This window comes from Lepisosteus oculatus, chromosome 8 (genome assembly GCF_040954835.1).
Source record: "Lepisosteus oculatus isolate fLepOcu1 chromosome 8, fLepOcu1.hap2, whole genome shotgun sequence".
Classification (NCBI taxonomy): Eukaryota; Metazoa; Chordata; class Actinopteri; order Semionotiformes; family Lepisosteidae; genus Lepisosteus; species Lepisosteus oculatus.
In genome coordinates this window covers 1,370,848-1,394,003 of record NC_090703.1, presented here as the reverse complement: position 1 = coordinate 1,394,003, position 23,156 = coordinate 1,370,848, and positions in this window count along the sequence as shown.

The following is a 23,156-nucleotide window of genomic DNA, read 5'->3' as shown; positions in this document are numbered from 1 at the left end:
TCATGAATACTGAAGAATTATGCTGTTGAATACAGCTTCTGTTCTGTGTAACAGCACTTCTACTCAATAGAAACGTTTAAAAAGTGTTGCCTTACCTTCTCAGTACTAAGCAGAACAAATGGAGAACTGAAAGTGAATTAAAAAAATCAACAGTGATCTGAAGCCCAATTCTCCAAGCACTGTGCCATGGAACTGCAGTGCGAGTTCTGCCTTCCCATCAGTCTGAATGGAAAATATTCTCTGTATATCTCTATACAGAGAATTTATGTAAAGTCATTTGAATTTATTTAACACTTGATATTAGGGTGATATTCCTTACATCTTGGGCCGTATAAAATAAAACATATTTTGGAATCCCTAAAAGCAAAGAGCTTGACGGCGTGATGATTAGTACTGCTGCCTCCCCATGCTCAGGTCCTGGGTTTGATCCCTGCCCACCTTCCAGGACAGGCTGGCTACATGAACTGCTGTGCTGTGGGTCTTGCACCAGCCAGGTGAGCTGTCCAGCGTGTAGACCTGCCTCCTCCTGCAGCATCTGCGACAGGTTCCAGCCTGCCGCCACACTGACCAGGGGTAAGCAGCTTTCTGATCAAGGATGGATGGATGATCAAAAGTTTTATTTCCTCTTTTCACAAAGTAAGGATTTGCTGCAATTCCTGAAATCCTCTTATATAGCAAACCTCTTGTTTTTTTTATGGACTTAGAATAAATTCAGAAGTGCATTAACATGTAAAAAGTAAAACTGACATACAGCCACTGGTTTCAGAATATAGCCTTTAGTTAGCAAGGCCCTTGTATCAAGGTCAAATAAATCAGCCAGAATTACAGATTCTTTTTGTTTCACACAATCTGTGAGTTTCCATATATTACAATAAATTGATTTAGTATTTTTTATCCTAGAGAAGTGTATTTCCTCTGTCCAAAAGAAATTAATTAAGCAACTTTTCCTAATAAACTATGGCTATAAGACAATACCCTTTATATTTTTTTAGCTCTGACCTTTATTTTAAATTGTCACTGACAGACAATTTATTACTTGATAACAATTTCCATAAAGACTAACATTTCATTAATAAAAGTGTACATACAGTATAAACTGCACTTTTTTATCTTTTACCTGCAGGGGTATTCTGGAATTGTCATTTCACCTTCTTTCAATTAATGTGCTCTTTTTTAAATCCTACCTGTTGTTTACAGTGCAATGCAATGGGAGTTTGCTGGTATATAACTAAGCTACCATTCAGTAGCTTATTAATAACTGTTTGAAAGTTATTGTTGAGAATTTTATAAACATATCTGTTTGCCTTGGATACCTAATTTAATTGGCAAGTTACAGTATATTGTTCGTAATAGCAATTTCACTTGAACCTGAAAAAAACTTAATTTCATTTCTGGAATCATCCAGAAATGTCAAACACAAAACTTGTTAAATTCCTTCAGAATTTGATTTTTAACCCTAATAATTATTCGTATGTTAATGTAAGTGGCCTTTCACTTAAACCAAATGTCCACCACGCAAAATAGGAGAAGATATGAACACAGAAAAATAATATTTTTATACTTAGGGAAAGCAACATAGGTGTTACTAAAATATATTACTAATTAAAATAAGGTATTAAATAAAACCAGAAGAAATGCCCATGCAGGATTGTATTTCTGGCTCACTTATTCAAAACAAAGGTGGTTTTATGAAACTGGTACTTTAGTGATCTATCTGTCTGTCTGTTGTACTTTTTTGCCTCCTTTTAGGTCTATCTATCAATCTTTCCATTCAATGCCTGTGTTTCAATATGAGCCCATTTCCCCTTGCACAAAACAGCACCAGCTAGGTTTTTAATTCAAATTTCATTTCCACTGCTCCGGACTGTAAGCTCACTCAGCAGTCACTGGAGTCTAAAGCGACTCTGGGGACCCCTCTCACAGTTCTATATGCAAATAACTCTGCACCTGGGCAGTGGAGCGGGCCTGCTGAGAGGTTACTTATGCAAATCTGATTGACTGAGAGCATATTGCTGAAGAACACACGCAGGCCTGAGATACCACCAGCTATATTTCATGGGGCAGCCACGTTCCTGCAGAAGGAAGAAAAAAAGAGGAGAGGAAATGCCAGCCATTTTAAATGCCAGCAGTTAGATGAACATTGCTTCTACCTTAGCATCCCCAGCGCTTCCAAAACAGCTTTTCAATATTTCGGGCCTGGTGATAAAACAGTGCATGTTTCGTCTAGAGCGTGAGCTTGGTTCCATGAGGTGTTCCAACGTGCCCCATGCCATCCGCTCAGCGGCAAGGCAGAGCTAACACCCTTCTCCTGCCTGATGTTTGCTGCTGGAGCACAATCCTGACAACTGACATTAATAATCACTTCAGTGCCGAGACTTTCCTGCATTTGATTTCTATTTTTGCCCTTTACACCAGAAAGAATTAGTCTCCTCAGCGCTTTCTCTTTGTTTCTGAATGAATGCTCCTGGGAATTCCAAGTTTCTTTGTTGAAGTGATAAGCGAAATATTATGAAACCTTCCAAGACTCCTGCACATATTCAGAATGATGGCTGCCTTCTTAGCAAGTCAAGGTGGAATCTATCATTTGGTTGAGTGAAGTTGTAATGTAAACTTTATTGTATTAAATGGAAGTTTAATAAAAATTAAAAAGACTGTTCTCCAAGTTTTAACGTGCTTCAAAATATTTCAACTCTGCAAAAATAATTACTATCCAAAATCAAGCAAGGGAATCCAGTTATAAAGGAGAGCAAACTAACCACTATGGTGGGATTTAAAAAAACTCTCCTAAAAAAGGAAGATATAAATCAGATCACAACTGCTCCAAACCGATTGCCTGCTTGTATACAAAAAGACTGCACACATACACTTACGGCCCAGAGTAACTATCACAGATTCAAGTTAAGTTATGTATTCCTTATAAATTCCTTTCTATTATCTCCTGCCTCCTCCAGGGCAACATTTAAACTGCACTTAGGGACTACGGGCTGATGAATTGTGATGGGACATAGTAGTCATTTACCCTATTGTGTCTCCTCCTTCACCCAGGAAAATACTTAGAATTAAGAGAAGGCCATTAAGCCCATCTGACTTGTTTGGAAGTTAGTTTCTTCTTGAAGTTTTTTCTAGTTAGGATTTCATCAAGCTTTTTTCTAGAGGAAGTCTGGCTACTAGCTTCAACAACATGGCTGGGTAGCTTGTGGCATACTCATACAATCTATACAATTTGATTGAATTCTAGAGGCATGCTTGTCATCTTTCGCAGCATGGAAATGAACCAAGTCACATAAGATGCATTTCTATCTAGCTCTGTACATTCTCGTAACTGATCTTATATCTCCGCTCTGTGGTCCTTGCTTGTATGCAGAGCCCTGTAAGCTTTAAAGAACTAATGCGTTTCTATTCTAATATTGCAGATTCCCTCCCTCTTAAAAAATAACCATTATTTTGACATACTGTATATCTACCATATGTACTGTATGTTCCAAACCTTCTAGTGTTGTACTTGTTCACTACATTTCACTATTATTACAACAAGGCGTGAAAGCTGCAAGTTCATAGATGTTCATGTTTCAAATTTAAAATGTTTCATTATTTCTGCAGTTCTTTTTTAAATTGTGTTGACAGAAATTGCCATTAAATCAAACAAGAGAGAGGTGATTGTTTTCCCATATCATGAGCCTGCATGCTTTCCAGAGCTACCTCTCACTAATATGCCAACGCCGGTGATGGACGAAATCTGTGAAAGCCTGGGAAATGAGTCTGACTCAGGGGATGAGCTATAGAATTCCTTAAGTCAATTGCAGTTCTTACTGAATGTGTGCAAATCAACATTCAGAAGGAGCAGGGGATCTATCAAGAGATATATGGAGACTGACACATTTCTGATTCAAAAGAGATCCAAATCAATCACCAGTCTAAAATCAATATAGCACTGAATTTTCTGCAGTTTCCAGTAAAGTTGGATTTCATAATTCCTGGGTTTCACATGGCTTTGTGAAAGATCAATGAGTTGCACAATATATATTTGCAATCAATGACCACTTTGCAGGATTCTACACAGATCATTTGCTTCAGAAAGAAGTCTGAAGCTATTTTCAGTTCATTGGTAAGCAGTTACTGTACTTAATGATAATGTTAAAAGGATTACAGGCAGGTCTTAATGATGCTGTCACATGGTATTTTTGAATATCAGTATTGATTTAACTAATTTCTGTAATGCCTGTCATTATGTTTTGGATCATTCATATGATCTAGAAAACAGCATATTTAATTTGTTGTTTTAATAGATACTCATCCATGCACTGTATGATAAGATGTCAATTTATTCTTCAATGTGTAACATAAAGTGACAAATGGATTCTGACATATGAATTTAACAGATCAAAATTATTACATATTCCAAAATGATGGAAGGGGGCGAATCTGAACACTCATACTGACTCAAACAAATAAGACAGAAAAGCAGGTGTGAATTATAAATTATAAATCATTGTGAAATCATTATCCTGTTGAGACTAGTTACAATTAACATCTTATAACTACTGTTACTGCGCCTATGTGCTGACTATGGAACACTGTATAAACAGTATATAGGAAGTCCTGTTTTTATTTAGAAACAGAAACATAATTACCAATTACAAAATGATTACAACTTAATGTGAATATGATACTCTGACAGGCCTTTTAAACTTTTAAATACATTTTAAACACAAAAACAAAATAGGACCCCCCCTCAAAGAAAACGCATTGTGATACATAATCAGCTGCGCTAAAATGTTAGAACTCACATCCTCATCACCTCCTGAGTCTGAAATGACAGAAAGTGGGTCAACTCATGTGTGGTAAGAAATTTGTACTTGCATGTGAGGAGGTAATTTTTGCATACATTAAAGCTGCAGAAGTTGGATGGTTTACATGAGACTGTGGCTCACTAAAAAATAGGATGCAATTTGGGAATGTTGCTGGTAGGAATATTGGAACATGAAGTCACTACAGGTTTCAGGACGCATGCACTATTAATAGGATTAGAGCACCACTCTCAACAGGCTGGAATCAACCTCAATAAACCTAGATTGACGTAGTCAACAATGTGCAATATCGGGTTTAGCTACAAAATAGCAACATTCAGATGAGCAAACAGAAACTGAAGCACCACACTACTCCAACATAACTTGGACTGTCACTGACCCTTCAAGAGAACTTAAAGACAACAGCAGCCAAGACCACCTGATCTAAAACTTGCTGGTACAAGATAGAGCACTTGTCAATCTCAGCAGCAGAGTACTGTACTCTGCCCCTGTGTGGTCAAGATCATCACACACTCACAGAGCAGACACGCAGCTGAATGCCACCATGTGCATCGTTATCCTACCCTCCACCCCACTCTCCCGGTTACCTCTCAGCAAACATCACTCCTCCACACATCCGTCGACTCACAATCACCCACAAAATACTCAAAAAGGTCCAAAACAGTCCACACCTGCCACTACATGAGGCATATTTTATGCATTAAGGCCTGCCTTCAAGAAAACCAATCTGGAAACATCCTTCCCTGCAAGACTTCACCACAGAATTCACCTGAAATCAAGAATGGGAATCACAGGGCCTAAAAAACAAGCACCTCGTCACAAGCCCCATCTGAGAACCCCCTGGCTTTCAGAGTAACCCACTCTGAATCACATTAGGACTGGTCACAGTCTATGTCTTGCTAACCGGTATAGATAGGTAATTAGTGCAGCCTTCTTTGTGCCTGTGGTTTGGACCAAACTATCAGCACATCCTAGAGGACAGCCCAATCAACAGACTCAGCTGGACCAGAAGCTATCACCTGCCTCAGGTACTTTTTATTCTCTAAGTAAATATCAGCCGGTTTGGTTCCAGATAGCCACAGCTACTGTATAGGTACTAACATGAGTGCACATCATAGAAGGGCCTGCCCTGGAGCCTGATTAAGGACATTAGAGGATGCCAAGCTCCCAGTATCCAGCAGGCATTCCTAAATAGCAAAGAGGCAATTCAGTGTCCAAGAACTCCACAGCTACAGTTGTACATCAACTCCTTCAATACTCACAGAATTTACTCTTACTGCTGAACCCTGTTCTTTTGGTGGTGGTACCACACATGTATACGAGTGAAATCAAAACCTTTCAAAGGCTACACATTTTGTTTGAGTGGTAGCAATTTTATTGTGGTGGGTTAAGGAGGGGGCACTGGCTTTGTTTCAGTCTACAATGCTTTCACAGCCCATTATTGTGGCTCACTCCCAAGATCAGTCTTCCATTCATTTCTAAAGCAACACTGGAGACTCCCGTGAGTAAATCAATGCAATCCATTCATCTTTCATCATGATAACACTCATCCCCTTATGGCACAGGTCACTCAAGGCTTTCTGCTTCCATATGGGGTCAGTGTCATCAACTGTCCCACTGTTGTGCCAGACCTTTACCTGTGCTGCGCTGCTGTGAGGCAGGTTGAGGAAATGGGGGTGGTGGTCATGAGCTGCCAAATAGCTTTACTGAACTTGTAGTTCAGAGGCTGAAGAAATGTCTCTGTGCTCCCTGTGTAACATCTCTTGCATGTTGTACTCCAGACACACCAGATGCTTATCACTTGCCCAAGGAACCTGTACAACATCTATCTCATCAGAAACGTCTTTACCAATGATTGAATCGCAGTAATCAAAATTTAATCACAAGACTGTGTATAATAAAGCAGTTTTCAAATTCATACTGTGTGAGCTATGTATAAAAAGTTGTCCTTTCTTAGCAGGATTTCAAGAGCATTTGAAGGTCCTTCACAAATATTTTTTTTCTTCCAGTGTGTTTATATACAAAGACAGGGAAAAGGGTGAACGAGACTCTCATACATACATCTCATACAGTACAACACTAATAAGAACATACTTTTTCAGTTTATTTCATGCCCCAGGATCATTTTAAAATACAACAATAAACACACTTACCTAATTTAAGTTTGCAAGAAATTTATTATCTCACCCTAAGTAGATACCCCAATGTTCAAAGAGTACTGTGGCGTTAAAAGAATCAGGCCATTTATTCACACTGTCAAGAACTTTCAGGCCTAAATGAGTCTAATAACTTGTCATTTTCACAGTCTTTTAGTTTTGAAAGTGCTCAAGCACAATACAAAAAGAAAAAATGTATACACCACTTCCATTTAATAAGTGCACTTGTGTAATCTTTTTCAAGTAATTTTTATTGCAGTATTCCAGTTCAAACAAACCCATGTAGCTCAACTGTGCAGTATCGTTTGATGAGATTAGCTGATTCGTCTCTCACTGCAGTTTGACTTTACATCTGCTACTAGCTGACTGTTTAGGCTGCCTGTAAGGCTATCTTTTTAATTTCACCCTTCTTCCCACCCCCACCCCCCCAAAAAATGAAATAGTGGCCATATGACATACAGAGACTAGCCAAAGGGGTCACATATGTGGACCCTGGGAAAGGTCAGGTTTAATCCCACCCCTATAATGCCCCACTGCATCTCTCTCAGACAGCTGAGCAACAAAAGGGTCTGTGGATCAGTGACTGACAGAATTTCTAATTGTATCCACTCATTCATGACAATTTGATTAAAATATTACGCCAAAGTCTCGCCCCCTGTTTGTTTCATTCCTCCAAATCTAATTTTGATTTAAAAAAGAGAGATTACCTCCACAAGCATGACTGAGGATGCTATTAACTTCTACTTAATCTTTATTACTGATGTGATTTTAACATATGTATGGCTTTCGTCTCGCTCCTATTGTTTTCTTCCAATTTTTTCCAGAGCAGTGTCTACTAAAATACAGGAGAAACAACCATTTACTGGAGACCTGACGCACTGTCACAGAGAAGTGGGAATGTGAACTGGAGACGGAATGTCAGATGGATTTTGACTCATTTTAATAATCTGAAAACCACAGAGAAATAAACATTAGTCCAAGATCCCATCTACATCTGCTAGGTGGTGTAGGTTCCTTAACCATTTTGTTAATAGATTAAAAATGGGAACCAACACATTAGAAAACTGAGATAGACATATTTAATTCTAACTACTAAATACAAATTTAGTTTTTTATGTTTTTTTTTATTTGAGTTGATCAGTTAATGTACAGCAAATGTTTCTTTTTTTATGAAAGAATATCGGGCTAGTAAATTGCATATTAAGGATGAAAGGAAAGGGTGATGCCACTAGATGTAATCAGCAGGGAGGGTGGCTGTGTCACCCCTTATCACCTTAGGGATTAGCTTGGCCTCTTAGCTTTTTGAATGATTTTGAGGGAGCTCTGCTAAATTAGTTATGGAACCATCGGTGTTCCACAAAGCCAAGATAACACACTGTACTTGTAAGTCATTCCAGGAACTCATCCACACCCACAACAAGAGTCTGTTTGCAGCTCCCGTTCTTGCTGACCGTGAGCACAAGCAAACCAACCTAATATTTGAGATATTCAAAGGACTTGCAGTGAAACTGCTTTATATAAAAGCAATATATGTTGAGTTAAATCAATACAGTAAATGAATCAGAAAAGTCTGAGTACAATAAATCATAGTTGGACATATAATTAATTTATAATGTATTTAATTGCACAAGTAGAAATGTAAAATCAAAATGGTATGATGTTGAAACTAGAGAAAGTGAAATTAAGTGCTTCTTGTGTTTTGGGGAGCTGAATACAAAACACAAGGAGCACTATTTTGGGGGGCAGTGCGGTGGCTCTGTGGCTCAGGATCTGTGCCTGTGGCTGGAAGGCTGCAGGTTTGTATCCCGTGGCCGGCGGAGGAATCCTACTCCGTTGGGCCCCTGAGCAAGGCCCTTAACCCCAACTGCTCTAGGGGTGCTGTATAAATGGCTGACCCTGTGCTCTGACCCCCAGCTTCTCTCCCTGTTTGTGCGTCTCATGGAGAGCAAGTTGGGGTATGCGAAAAGACAAATTCCTGATATGAGGAATTGTATATGGCCAATAAAGTGATCTTATCTTATCTTACAAGCCATGTCAGTCAAAGCCTGTCAATAGAATTCAGGTCAAGACATAGAAAGGATTCATAATGTTTTTAACAGTAAGACCTAAGGAGCTGTATGGAGCTCCTAGGGCCTCACCTTACAGAATTAGCCTCTGATTAGTGTTTTAACAATTATGTGACTGAGGATGCTGACTTTGGTAACTTACCAAATCTTGCTCCACAAAAGGAAGTGAGCATTTTAAGAAAGCACCACAGGAAACTAAGATGTTGTTGTCTGAATATTTGTAGCCTTACTGTTAATAATTACATTAGGGATTTATCACCTACAGAGATAAAAATGTGATATATTCAGGCATTCAATTAAACAATTATACCAACCTCACCATCCATCTAACACTGATGTGTTGGCAAAAAGTGTAAAGTCCAACAAGGTTCATTTTTAACTAAAAGATTTGCTTCAAATAAGCTGTGTGTTCAAGCACATGAAATGAAAGATTGAGCTATGTACTGTATCACAGGTGTCTTTTCAGATACGGGCGTGAGTTCAGCTTTTGTAAGACAGGAGTTTTGTCCTTGTTTTAGGTCACCAATTCAATTAGAATCTGCACCTTTAAGATGATAATAAATCTTGCAAGAGCCACCCCCATCTCCCCACTAACACCCTCTCGCTGCGTGTCTTTCCCCTAAAAGAAAAATATTGTAATGTAATGGTGAAGGGGGGGGGATCTAGCACAGCGGATTTGAAAAAAAATACATGTATCATTCACCTGATTTGAATTGTAGCTCCCTTTTTGAACCTCTGCCAATTCATTTTGTACATTAAAAATTGGTCAGGGATGATAAGATTCCATTTTCATGGTTGGCAATGCAGAACTGGCGAAAGAATACAATTACAGACCCCAGAGTAAACTCTCCGAATGTCAACTTGATGTAAATGATCAAGAGCCGACACACAAAAGAACTTCAACTTGCTTTAGTCTCTTTCACTCCGCTGAGAGACCCTTTTCACCTTAACAGCTTTGCTCCTACCGCAATGTTCAGAGTACTGGTTATGTAAACTGGGATTTTAGGCTCAGTCTGGTCTGAATAGGAATTACAGCTATCAAACGCAGGTCATTCTGACCCCTGTGTATAGACACATAAACATATTTTTTCTCTAAATCCAAACCTATGAAACGAAATGTCAAAATAATACATCTGTTAAAAAACATTAGTGTCCTGTTGTAACAAAAATATCAGCATACCCTTAAATGCATATACTGACACAGACAAATTCCCTAGATATTGATGTTTTATACAGTCTCAGGGCTGTTGTACTATAACTGCAAATTCACAAACACACATATATGAATACAAAACAATATTATTATAAGCATGCTATCCTGACAACGTCTTCATTGAGACCATTCAGAAAGTCACACCTTCCAGATGTGCCACAGCGGAAATACACATTTAAATTCTCAAACAAGAGATGCTTGTGTGAATCGTGAGAATCAACACTGTGTATAAAAAGTATTACCATCCCTAATTGACTCTGGTGGTTTTTCCTTTTGCTTTATATATAACACACACATAATGTTTGACGCTTTTCTGTGTGCACATGAATTAGGATAATTACCAAGAATAAAAACGGCCAGTTTGTTATTTTATTGGTGAATTGCTTGATTTCTAAAGAGAGGAGAATATCACTTAGCAAGAAATTATATTACTGCATGCCCACATTTCTGCTCATGCCTCTGCAGCTAGAAAATTGCTTTAACTTTACAGTAGCCTGAATAATCTGTAATCTTAAAATTGATCAGAAATAATGACAAAAGTGAGCAGATTAACTGCATAGGCATGTTTATGTTTTATATTTGTATACATTCCAAATTGAGCCCTCTTCATTATTGCAAACACAAATCTTTTGTGCCCTCTGTCACTTTTAACCTACAATTATGCCCTATCCACTGTGTCTTCACCTTTTGGAATTGGGCAAAGAGAGCAGCTGGGTGGTTCAACACCTACTAATTAAGGGTTGTGTCAGTGGTGTACTATTAGACACTATCAGTCTTTATCTCCTTTTCACCTCTTACTCCAGCTTCAGAGCTCATGGCATTTAAATCTTGCTTTGCATATTTTCTCACTCCCAAGATAAGTAACTATTTGATGCATATGATAACAAAACATTTATAAAAAAGTGACCACAAAACATTCTGAAAAAGGAAGAATCACTTACTTGTTCCAGTGTTATTAAGCTCACAAACAGCACAAATTATTTAACATGACACTGGAGGTGTAAAATGCTCAGGCAAGGGAATTACAGTCTGCAGATGCACGGCTGCAAGATTCTGCTTTTGAGCTGTGAGGCAGATATTCGAATGCGGGGAAGGTAAAGAGGCTCACAAGAGCTTAAATGCTTTAGCCGTCAATTAATGTTGCAGAGTGAACATTTCATACTTCACAGCATGAGTGAACTTTATTTTATATATATATTTAGATTTTGTTTTGAACCAAGATAATGATTGCAAAGTTTAGAATAATCTGAATAATAAGGTGGTAATATCCAAATGCCAGCAGAGGGCGTTGTAAGGAAGTTACAGTCACATTGTTTAATCGCAGAAAAGCAGTGTCTGATGTTTTCGTCTATTCTTCATACGAACCTGGGGCTGTTGTAAAATATGTGTGCAAGAATTACTTTAAATTAATATTAAAATGTTAGTTAAACAGATAAATACATGATCCCTTTGGTCAGACTGTTGTGGTTCCTTGCAGTACTAATGTAGTATGTATTTGTACCCTATTTGGACAAATAACGCTACAAATGTTCTACCAGTGTTTCCACTAGTTGATATAATCTTAGAGATTCTGCAGACCAGTGTGATGGGTCTACACCCCTAGGTCATGACTGCATTGGTGCAGTTTGAAGACGTGGTACATATGCATGTCTGTGATTTAACATCCATCCTTCCATTTCTAATACCTTCTTTCAATTCAGTGTTATGTCGGCGCACAGAGACTGTTTTTGTTTTTGATGCTGTCGTGCTTATGTTTTGCTTGTTGTGTAACAGAACTAAGGTGCCTCAGTTTTTGCCATTCTCTGTGAGTTCTATGCACAATAAAGAGCAGACGTCTGCGAAACCTGTCCTCCTCAGTTTCCCGTGGCATAACATTCAGGGTCATGGAGGAGCTGGAGCCTGTGCCAGCAAACAACGGGCACAAGGCAGGGTACACCATGGACAGGACGCGTCCAATGCAGGGCACACAGGCTCAAACACACACACACTCACACCAGGGCCAACTTTCCCAGTAGCCAGTTACCCTACAGTAGACGTATGTTTATGGACTGTGGAAAGAACCAAAGCACCCGGAGGAAACCCACACAAACACAGGGAGAATGTACAAACACCAGTCTACATTGTGATTTAACATATTTCAATACATATTGTATTTAATACAAAACATATGTTTTTCAGTATATTCTTGTTCTTGGTATGTAAAGCAAATCATCAAATTCCAAATGCAATTAGAAAACATCACATCCATAAACTTTGACAGCTTTTGCAGAGTGGAAATTAGGTTATACTCGGTGAAAGACCCACAGATCTCTGCAATGGTGATGAGCCGCCGATCTCTCACCTGGGTTGTGAGGCTGCCTCTGACACACATGCGGTATGGCATGTGAAGCCCTCTTCTCAGAATGACCACATGGCCATCGCTGAAAAAAAGACCGCTCAGGAAGCTGCCTGATTTGGCTAAACTGCAGTACTGACTGAAATGGATTGGAAGGGGTTACTTCATTATGCAGCAAATTAGAAAAATTCATAATTTATCATTACACCCAGCCGAAATGCCACCCAACTGAGCCTCACCCCTGTGAAAAACATCACGCGGAAAAAACTGTCAGAGCCATGCAGCAGCCAACGGGCAAAATTAATATGCAAATGTATGCAAGAAATTAAAAAGCAGAATTACACAGGCAAATGAGGTAGCTACACTTGAATTGTTAGGATTATGAATAATTACTGCGAATTTCCTGCTCCTAATATAACTTGTTTTTTGATAAACAAAGACTTAATTATCGAGATGCGCTGGAGAATTTCCGTGGCTCTCATTAATCTTCCAGAAAAAACAAGTCCCCTGTGCCCAGCAGTAATGAAGAGAGCGTGCCCTGAATCTGCAGAAAGATCAGAGGCACCAGGGTGCCAGGGTAGCAGAAATAAAATGACAGTGCCACTGTCCCTCACGCATACCCAAGAGTGTCATAACTTCTTCCGCTAACTATCAAAGGGACTTATTTATGCTGGCAACTGAGCCATAAGTCCAATTTACGAGGCCTGAAGCAGTTGAGAAATGATCTGTTGATGTGCTCTGGAAATGCCATTTTGTAGAGTCTCATGCTTGGTCCCCACTGATAGCGCATGTAATGGACCCTGAGTGGCTGGTAATAGATGGGAATTGGCAAACTGTGGTGAAGACCAGCAGGATGGAGCTTCAGGGTCCTGGGCCTTAGGTTGTGTGGCAAGCAAGGTCCGGCAGTGTTACTGGAAAACACCCCGTGGAATGTGCTGCAAAACAGATTCACTATGCAGATGGCTTTAATAGGCCCGGCAGGTAATGTTTATACCTCTGGGAAATCACTCATCTTCCAACCTTTAAAACACAAGACTGAAAGGCTGGAAAACGAAGGTGTCACAGCACTGGGAAAGTCAAAGCCAAGGACAAAATTCCTTTGGGCCTTTAAGAAACTGGTTGTCCAGTCTCAAATGATGAGGTAAACCGATGATGAGTTTAACTGATTGCTGGTCAAATCTACTATTGCCAATTAAATAAACATTTTTATACTATGCGATATTATCTTCAGGCAGTGGATTCCTATCTGGAAAAGGATTTAACATTATGAAGTCTGATGAAGCAAATAAATACCACAGAAATGTTTATTAGATTAGAAAGGGAGGCAAAAACTGTCTCCAAATGAAAGAGAACTCAGATGTGTTCTACTGTAAAAACAATAACCTTCCTAATTTGCTCTCACCATTAAAATACTGCACTGTCAAGGAGCAGTGCTGAATATTATACACAAAAAACTCTAAGTGTAAAAATAGCAAATACTGTAGACCCAATTAAATGTAGAGGAAAACCAAGGCCTGCCTGTAACTGTTAGAAGACAAGATTCACCCACACTTAAAGGAATTATTGGCCTGATTCCTAATTGATTGAGGGCCCACTCACTCATGATTTTCCAGTGTTTTAGCAGAAAATGAGGTGTTGTGAACAGAATAGTCATAACCGAGAACCCAGAAATAGCTGGCTTCGCATTAAATATCTGGGTTTTAGGCAGTGAAAGCTAAAGACTGTTAGCACATCGATGGAAGTTTAGACAGCAAGCTGTGTTTTCCTGTCTCGTAAGGAAACACAGGATTGAATAAATAAATTATCCTTTGAAACCAGATTAAGGCTTGCCTTCCAGTAATGAAAATATATAGATAGCTTTATAGGTCAATACTGTGTGCTTTTATATTAATTAGACAGTATAAGTCTTCTTTGGAACAATAGTGGTCCGCAATTTTAAACAGCAAACCTTCTTTCTTGCAAATTCCACCTTTAAACTGTCAGGTTCCTTTGATGCTGTGATCAGTTGCTTTCAGGAAGCATTTCCTTCTGAAAACTGTTCTTTTTTGCATTCAATGATGTCTGAAGAGGGCATGATCAACATGAAAAGAAAAATATATCTTTAAGGAGAATGCAGTGCTGCATATTGTGATTGAATATATGATAACAAACCCCTTTGGATGTCAAAAAGTACGTTTTAAAGGAGAAAGTGTGAAAATTAAATGAAAAGAAACTGTATCATTTTGTTATGGACAAGAAGAAAGGATGTCATTGAATTTTCAAGAGTTTTGTTTTTTGATGTAATGCCTGACAGGCCTAAAAATCTCCATTGGGTTTCCATCTTAGGAAGAGGCTGTTTCCAATGCTCAGGGACTCAGCATAAACAATGCTCATCTTTAGTACAGGTCTGTGCCATGATGAAAAATAATGGCCATCGAATCAACAAAGCCTAATGAAAGGCCTTTAGGAGAATAAACAAGGTCCCTCATGTTTTGAGCAGCCCAATGTGAAATGTCAGTTTAGTGACTGTGAAGTAGCCACAAGAGGTCACAGTGCCTCCAACATTAATAGGCTACTAAGACCCAATTAAGAAGGGGTGACCCAGAGGAAAACAGGCCTTTATCTTTTTCTCTGTGGGGATTCATTAACCATGAGATGTGGTGGATTGGTCTCAGAGGATACCTTGGACACACAAACATAAACACAGACCTTCCCCCCACTACAATTTCCACAACAACGAGGAGAGAAAATTAAAAGTTAAAATGTAAGTGTTTTTAGTTTTAATAAAGAGCATAACAGCAATCACATACAATTCAGAATTGCACCTAAATCCACGATCCCTTTCATTTTTACACCAGATGGCAGACCAGGATGGAGTGATGTAAATGAGGGTTATGGAATAATGTAGGCCATGCTCTGTACTGTACCTACAAACACACACAGATACACTGTACAGTGTGCTTCTCTCTGTGTCTTCTGTAAGTGAACAAATGTGATCAAAATACATTTCCACTTCTGGGGCTGAAAGATCACATGATTTTCCAGGCAAAGTGTAAGTTACAATAAATCGTAGCAAATGCTCAGAAGGATGATGTTCTTATTATAATAATAATAATGTTTCTTTATTAGCCCTATACAATTTCTTGCATTAGGAATGCGTCTTTTCGCATATCCCAGCTTTTTTTCTCCAGGGAGACACAGACACAGAGACAGGGAGAGAAGCTTGGGGTCAGAGCGCAGGGTCTGCCATTGTACGGCGCCCCTGGAGCAGTTGGGGTTAAGGGCCTTGCTCAGGGGCCCAACGGAGTAGGATTCCTCTGCCGGCCGCGGGATTTGAACCGGCAACCTTCCGGTCACAGGTGCAGATCCTTAGCCACAGAGCCACTGTGCATTTATATATGGTAAATGCACAGTGAACTTTTAATCGAGGAATTGCAAGATCCTCATTTTCCAATTTTACAAGAAGAGGAGAATAATGAGTGAGGCTCAGAGAAGCTTCAACTGTCCTGACCAGAGAGCAACAGAAATTGCAAAGAAAGATGATCAAAGAAAATCTTCTCAATATTGGAGAAGGGAAACAACTAAAAATCATTCGGAATACTGTCTAAGTAAAATTAATCAGAAACATCAGAGTAAAATGATGTTTCCTAAACAGAGGTTACTGTAATACAAAATATGATCCTGGTGGAAAAACAATATGTTTACACATAGAAACCTGCAGGTAGTTACAGAATTGGGATATGTGTATTAAAGAAATTGTATTCTTTACTTTTGAAACATTTTATATATATTGTATTGGAATGTTTAACTTCTGTCAACTTGAATTTGAATTTGAAAACATTTTAATACAACCTGAAAAAAAATAAAAAGGGGATTTTTGACTTTTCAGAATTTGGAAGTATTACAGTTGCTGAGCCTGGAGAACTCCAAATAGCAACACTGTTCAATCATGTTAATGCGTTACATCTTTAAACAAGCCAAGTCTCTGAAGTCAAAGTGAGTTTGGGACTGATGCTTGCCAAACCTACTATTTCCATCTAAAAGGCTGGCCTGCACTGTCGTCCTCATCTTGTCTCGGCAGACACAAAACAAAGCTTAATGAAGGGCCCTGAAGATATGCCTTGAGGCAGCCTGGCAGTAAAGTGCTTTGGCAACTTATATGTTTGACCAAGGCTCTGGGACTACAGGGTCTGGGTAATGTTGTTTTAATTGGGGCCTCCACAGCCACAACTAGGCCAGGTTTTTGTAACACATGTTCAGGTTATGTATTAGATTCTCAATGAGTTATAAATGGGATTTACGGCCTTTTGTGTACCAGGAGTAGGCCCCTCTGATAGTTAAAAGGGATAATTTATGGCCCTGTCCAGATGTGGACACAGTGGTATCCCATTTTTATTTTGGCTTCCACAGTTTTAAAAGTGGTTACACAGATCCGATTATGATCCAAAGGGAGGTCTACCACAAGGCTGAAATAGAAAACATGCACGCTCAAATCCACTAGCATTACATATTTCATGTGCGATACAGCAACTAATTCAGGGGAAACATGTATGTTGCCTAACGATAAGTTATAAGTTTTGTGTAATGATACAAGTTCTTAACAGCAATGTGGCTGGAAGGCGTGTGGAGGATGAGGATGAGGATGGATGACCACATGTGCCAGCAGTGCGAAGCCACGCTGCTCCCTATGTGCCCTGCGTCCCAGGCAGAGGCAGTGATCTTCCGAACAGAGACCAGGCCACCAGCGGAATCCTTCCCCCTGCTCCCGGACAGCGCGCTGCTCTCACACGTCTCTCGCCAGCTCTCCTCATTGTGGGCAGGACTCTGCTCGTCAAAGGCTTCTGCCGCCCCTGCATAACATTCCCTTATTCATGTAACTTTATAGCTGGATTTTGCACCTTTTCATGACAGCCTTTTATTTTTGCCATTGTGAAAGGAGTCATCTTTCTGTTCTCAGAATCTGCTTGGCTTGGATATAAACTTAACGATCGTTTGGGCCAACGTATATGATGCGTGACTGGATAATTAGTAGTCTGTGTTAATAATCACCTGCCTTTTTCACAAATCCTAATATACACATAAATACGTCCTTGGAAATACTGCAAAGTTTGGGGTGAACTACAACCAGGCTGGTGAGTTGGATAAACATGCTCCCCAGTGTTGATGTGGTTTTAAGGTCAGCCTTAAGTGAATATGGTGGTCTTGTCATGACTCAGGGGAGGGATCTCTCATCGCTTGGGAACAATGTGACACGATGGCCTTCTAGTCAGGAAAGCAGAAGCGACATGGTGGACAAGAAAGGCAGGCTGCTCCAGTGCCTCCGCAGAGCGTGCTCCCTCCAGGCGGACCGCAGGCACGCTCCAGGACAACAGGAACACACTCGCGCTGCTTTGTGGAGAAGCAGAGGAAAGAGGCTTTGGGTCTCCAGTGGTGAGAGCCCATCTAATTGTAAATTTATAAAACTAGCAAAACTTAAAATCCCTACACAGCACGTTTATTGCCAATTTAATTGCCTCATCTCCTTTACTGCTTGAGCACAGTAACTGATTACAGTGTTTTAGTAATAAACTGATAATCTGAAAGCAAATAAAGAGAAAGACTAAAGTTCAAAACTATGCGTGTGCCGGAAAATGTAGCTATAAAGTGTTCATGATTACAGGACATAAACTTGTTACATAGCAAGTCGCAGAAATATTTTATCTAAGCATCATCTATCAACAATACTGCTGTCTGAAGTGGTGTCTGTAAACTCTCAAGCTTAAATAACAACACTAACATGTCGCTAATTATTAAGTGCAATATAGTAATTCTGTGACAAATGAGCAAAGACAGTGTTAGTGCATCTATAAAGTATATATAAACAGTGCATGAATACAATGAAATATAAATGTTCTCTTTCTCCACTTCAGCTTATATTGATTAATTGATATTGATATTTAATTTTGCTTTTGCTTTGCAGTATGTATATGATTATTACTTCAGGTTTCATATATATCGTCTAAATTTCATACACATATTGTAAGTCTCCCAGGATAAGTGCGCCTGCCAAGAAAATAAGATAAATACATATATAAAGGTTCATTTTATTAATTTCTTCCAAGCACTGTTCTTAAAAACACAGTAGCAAACAAAAGAAACGAACCCAGGCAAACAGTGCGTCTGAGCCTGGCTTCCTGTGCGTAGCTCTCCTTGCTCAGACTCAGCCAGAGTGTTTGTGTGTCCCTGCCTCCCCAAGGACCTCAGCACCAGCCGTCTAATGAAGTCCCACTGAAACAAGTGCAAAACGGCCTTGTTTTTCATGGTGGCCTTTTGGGCAACATCCTTAATTGGGGGCTGAGTATCCAATTAATGCTGGAGGTAGCAGGACCTCATGTGGGAAGCACAAGATGGTGAAGCTGATGTTGTTTAGAGGTCTGCTGGGCAAAGGGACCCTTTAGAGACTGTCTCAGAGGGTCCATCATTTAGACTGCTGGCCGAGGGATATTAATCAGAGGCCCCAGCCACCGAGCACCCTCTGCCTGCGACTTGCCAAATTCACGGGTAAACATCTAGTCTGTTGTTTACAAACCAGAACCAGATATTGCAAACCCTAAAAACCCTTAAAACAACAACCTGATGTCCTTTATGGACCGACATCTGGGTCACAAACAAACATCTGAAAAAGCAACAGCTTCTCTGAGAGGAGAAATCACATTAATACCACAGGGAGAAAGTCCCCGAATCCCAACTTCATTAAAGCTAAATAAAAAGTGAGGTCATCCATCTTTTATCCCCCAAACATAAATACACAAACTGGATATATTTTCAGTGTTTGTTTGTTTGCTTAAGGAATGTGATATAATCTTAGTAAAATGTATCTTTGCAGATTATATTGCTAATGAATGAGATGGGCTTTTCTAAGCAAAGCCAGGATGTTTGGTTGCATAGCACAAAAGCAGGCTTTATTTAAATAATCTAACTTCTATCTCCAAATAAAAAAAATACTCAGCTTTTGATAGGTTCAGTTAAAATGTACTTTAGGCTTTCTTCACTAAAGATTAGTGAGACTACACAGAAGCATCCTCAAGATTTTCACTGGCAGCAAAAATTACTTAACCAATCTTCTATCTCTGTAAAAGCACATTTTGTTAAAATACTGCAACTTGTGTGCAATGACAGAATTAGAGCAATTAGTTAACAATGAGAATGGAGCAGTTCTAAACAATGTACTGAAACCTAATTAAACACAGCCATTAGATCATTATGTCAATTATTAATCGGATTACAATTAGTCAGATTTAACCCATATACTGAAGACTCAGTTTAAATGCATCTGTTATCTACCAGTGTCCTGGTCTGAAGTCAGAGAAAGCCTCTCTGGACTGGAGTGGCATGTCGATAGTGACAGTGACAAATTGTCACTAAATTGCACTGACTCCTGGCAAGAAGAGAGGCAGGGGGATCAGAAGCAACGATCACTGGAGTGGGGAGAGACGCTGTAGCTTTTGTTTCTCTGTGAAGTATACGTTTTCCACAGCTGAGTGGGTATTCTACAGGGAAGAACGGGCAGTATTCCAGGGAAGGGCTGGTCACTGGTCACAGAGAGGGAAGGAGAGACATGGACGGCACCCTCACAGTAACTCAGAATTCCCCACATCCTGCATGAACACAGGCAGACAGACAAAGCACGCTGCAAGAGACTGCAGGCCAAACAAAATGGACTTCCAAACTGAGGTTCAGGAGGGATGATGACAACCAAGTCACTGTTTATCCCAGCTATTCTAAATCCTAACCTTTCCCAACATGATTAATCGAAAGATGTTTATATTTCGAGCACAAACCTTTTTTGTTACATGCGTCCCTCCTCCACGCCATCTCCGGCTTGGCTGCTCCTCCCTCCGACTCATCCTATAGCCAGGGGGCTGCCCCTCGGACAAGCAGGTCAAGTCAAATCTAACTTTACCTACGTACAGTACTCAGTAAATACCCTCGAGCACTTCTCATTCTTGGGCGCTATAACTGAACTAAAAGCATAACTGCTGTATTTGAAATTTATGGGAAACAGCAAAAAACAGAACTGTGCAAAGGAGTCTCCGTGATCCCACAGGTAGATCACACTTGCCCAGGCTGTGCACACGCTCAGGGAACAGCCAGAGTGGCTGGATCAGAGCTGCGCTCCTCTGTTGATCAGCTGCATTGAAGTCCACCTCATCCGAGCTGCTGCTCCCCACCAGGTGCCCCACTGGAGCCCACAGTGCAATACTAACAGCAATACTAGTGATCACGAGGGCTTACATGGAAGTCCTGGACCTGGGATTCACATTCTAGACAAACAACTTACTGTAGGGATTCAATTTTTAATGATAAAACTAAAGGATATTTAAAAAAAAAAACTTTTTTCTCATTTTTAAATGAGAATTGAGACTTTCTCTTTAAATTACCAAAGCTGGACAATTTACAACATTGTATCTTCTTTTTGAGGAATATGGTGATCATGTCACTTTATGAACAATTCCTTCCGCTTCTTGACACCAATGAAGGGAAAAGGTTGGTTTACAGTGATGAGCCAAACATTCTCAGTGCAGCAGCTTCAGTGAGAGTGCACAGCCTTTCTGTGTGGGCCTTCCTTTTCATCTCTTCAGAGTTCTCTGAGAGAGCTTATGACCTCTTCATATCAATTAGGTGCCAGCCACTAAGCAAGCTAGATGGCCTTCTCTCATTTTAGATCATTCTTATGTTCTTAATAATAATAATAATAATAATAATAATAATAATGATAATAATAATAATAATAATAATAATAAAACAATTGTCTGGTGGCGTACTCTGTGTCAGTCTTGCTACTATACAGATAAACCCCGGGGGAACAGGCATGGTTCTTCCTTTAGGAACTGCTACAGGCAAATGTAGGGATTTGATGGTTATTCTGGTTGGAGCAATCCAGTGCTAGTTTGCTAATTGCACAGTCTTCTGGTAACAGAAACCATTCAAATTCTGTTGATTGTTCCCCTTCACTGCTAATATCTATAGCGCTGCTTGAAAAATTGATCTATCTAAATAATACAGATTTTTGGATTCATTTATCAAAGCACTTATGAGCTTATTTACCTTGTTGAACACATCCACATGTGTAAAACAGAAAATTGTTAAACAATGTACACCCAAATATAAAAAAATAATTCTCTAAAGCTTTGTGAATGAGGAAACTGTTTTAACTTAAGAATTAAGGTAAAGGACAGTAGCATAAAATCTTACACTCTCATCTTAAATCTGCAACTGGATTTCAGATGCCCAGTTACACTCACCTCACAATGATATTATCTGTGCCAATTTACATTTCAGTTCTCATTTTTAATCTTATTTTAAACTGTAGTTAACTTTCAGCTATTATTATTATATAGAACCTTTGCAGCACAATCAGAATCTGTAATTTGTCAGATTGATTGCATTTACCAATTAGAAATTCCTATTTAATAGGAAACATTATTTTAAAAATATAAACTGATCAAAGTAAAATTACTCTGCACCACTTCTTCCTGTGTTTGAAAGAAAATGGTTGCTTTGAAGAAGTGACGAGGGTCATAAAATCAGTGTTGTGATTCTATTACCATTGCACACCCAGATTTCTTTGTCATGTTTCAATGCACTGTTTCCTGCAGGTCTGAACTACAATGGATACAGGAGGTGTTCTTGGCTTAGAAGACCACTTTCCAAATCAGAAGCTCCCTGTTTCCAAGGGCACAGTAACCAGGGGTGCGTCACTGAGGCGGGGAGGGCAGGTGAGCATCACTTCATACAGGAGCTGTATAGTAGAGGTGTCACCTCCAAAATCTGCAGCTGGGGAATAGCGCAAAGCTCCAGTAAAAGCAGAAGAAGAGCAGTAACAGTAATTAAGTTGCTGGAATATCCTGCCTCACTGTTTCTGCTCACAGTCAGCAGAAAACACCTTACAGGATTCTGTGGAAGATACCTTACTTTCCTTTCAAAGTGATCACTCTCATACCAATTTCATCTATGCCACCCAGACTATTTCAATTATTTTGTAGAATACTGAATAATTCAGTGTAGACTGCTGATAGTATTTCCATTGACTAGAGAACAGTTAAACTCCCAAACACAAAGTCAAATGGTCTTTTCCTCTGCTCCGTATTGAACAATAGTGGATCATACTTTCTGCTGCAGAACCCCTGAATATTGCCCACAATCTAAAAACTCAGTTTGTTCTCATATATATATACAATCCACAGCAGTACACATACACATATTGTCTGCATTACTTTGGGGATTTTTCAAACAAGTTGAAAAAGATTTTTCCTTGAAGTATTTCCATATTTTTTCAGTCTAGAAGGAACAGTCCTTTAGACTTGAACTTCAACTTGACCTTATCCATGATTGGATATCAAAACAGAGCACCATCTGTCCTTGCCCTGCCCTGCTGTGGCTTCAGAGCACAGGGTTAATATCATACGGTTAGAAGCGGAATAGAGACCATAATTATCTTCAATTCCAAGACAGAAAATCCTATTATTTGGTCCCTCTTTGACAGATGGAAGACTGCACTTTCCACTCCCATTCCTCAACTACCCAATCTGGTCAGAAGAGTTAGGCCTTTTAGACCAT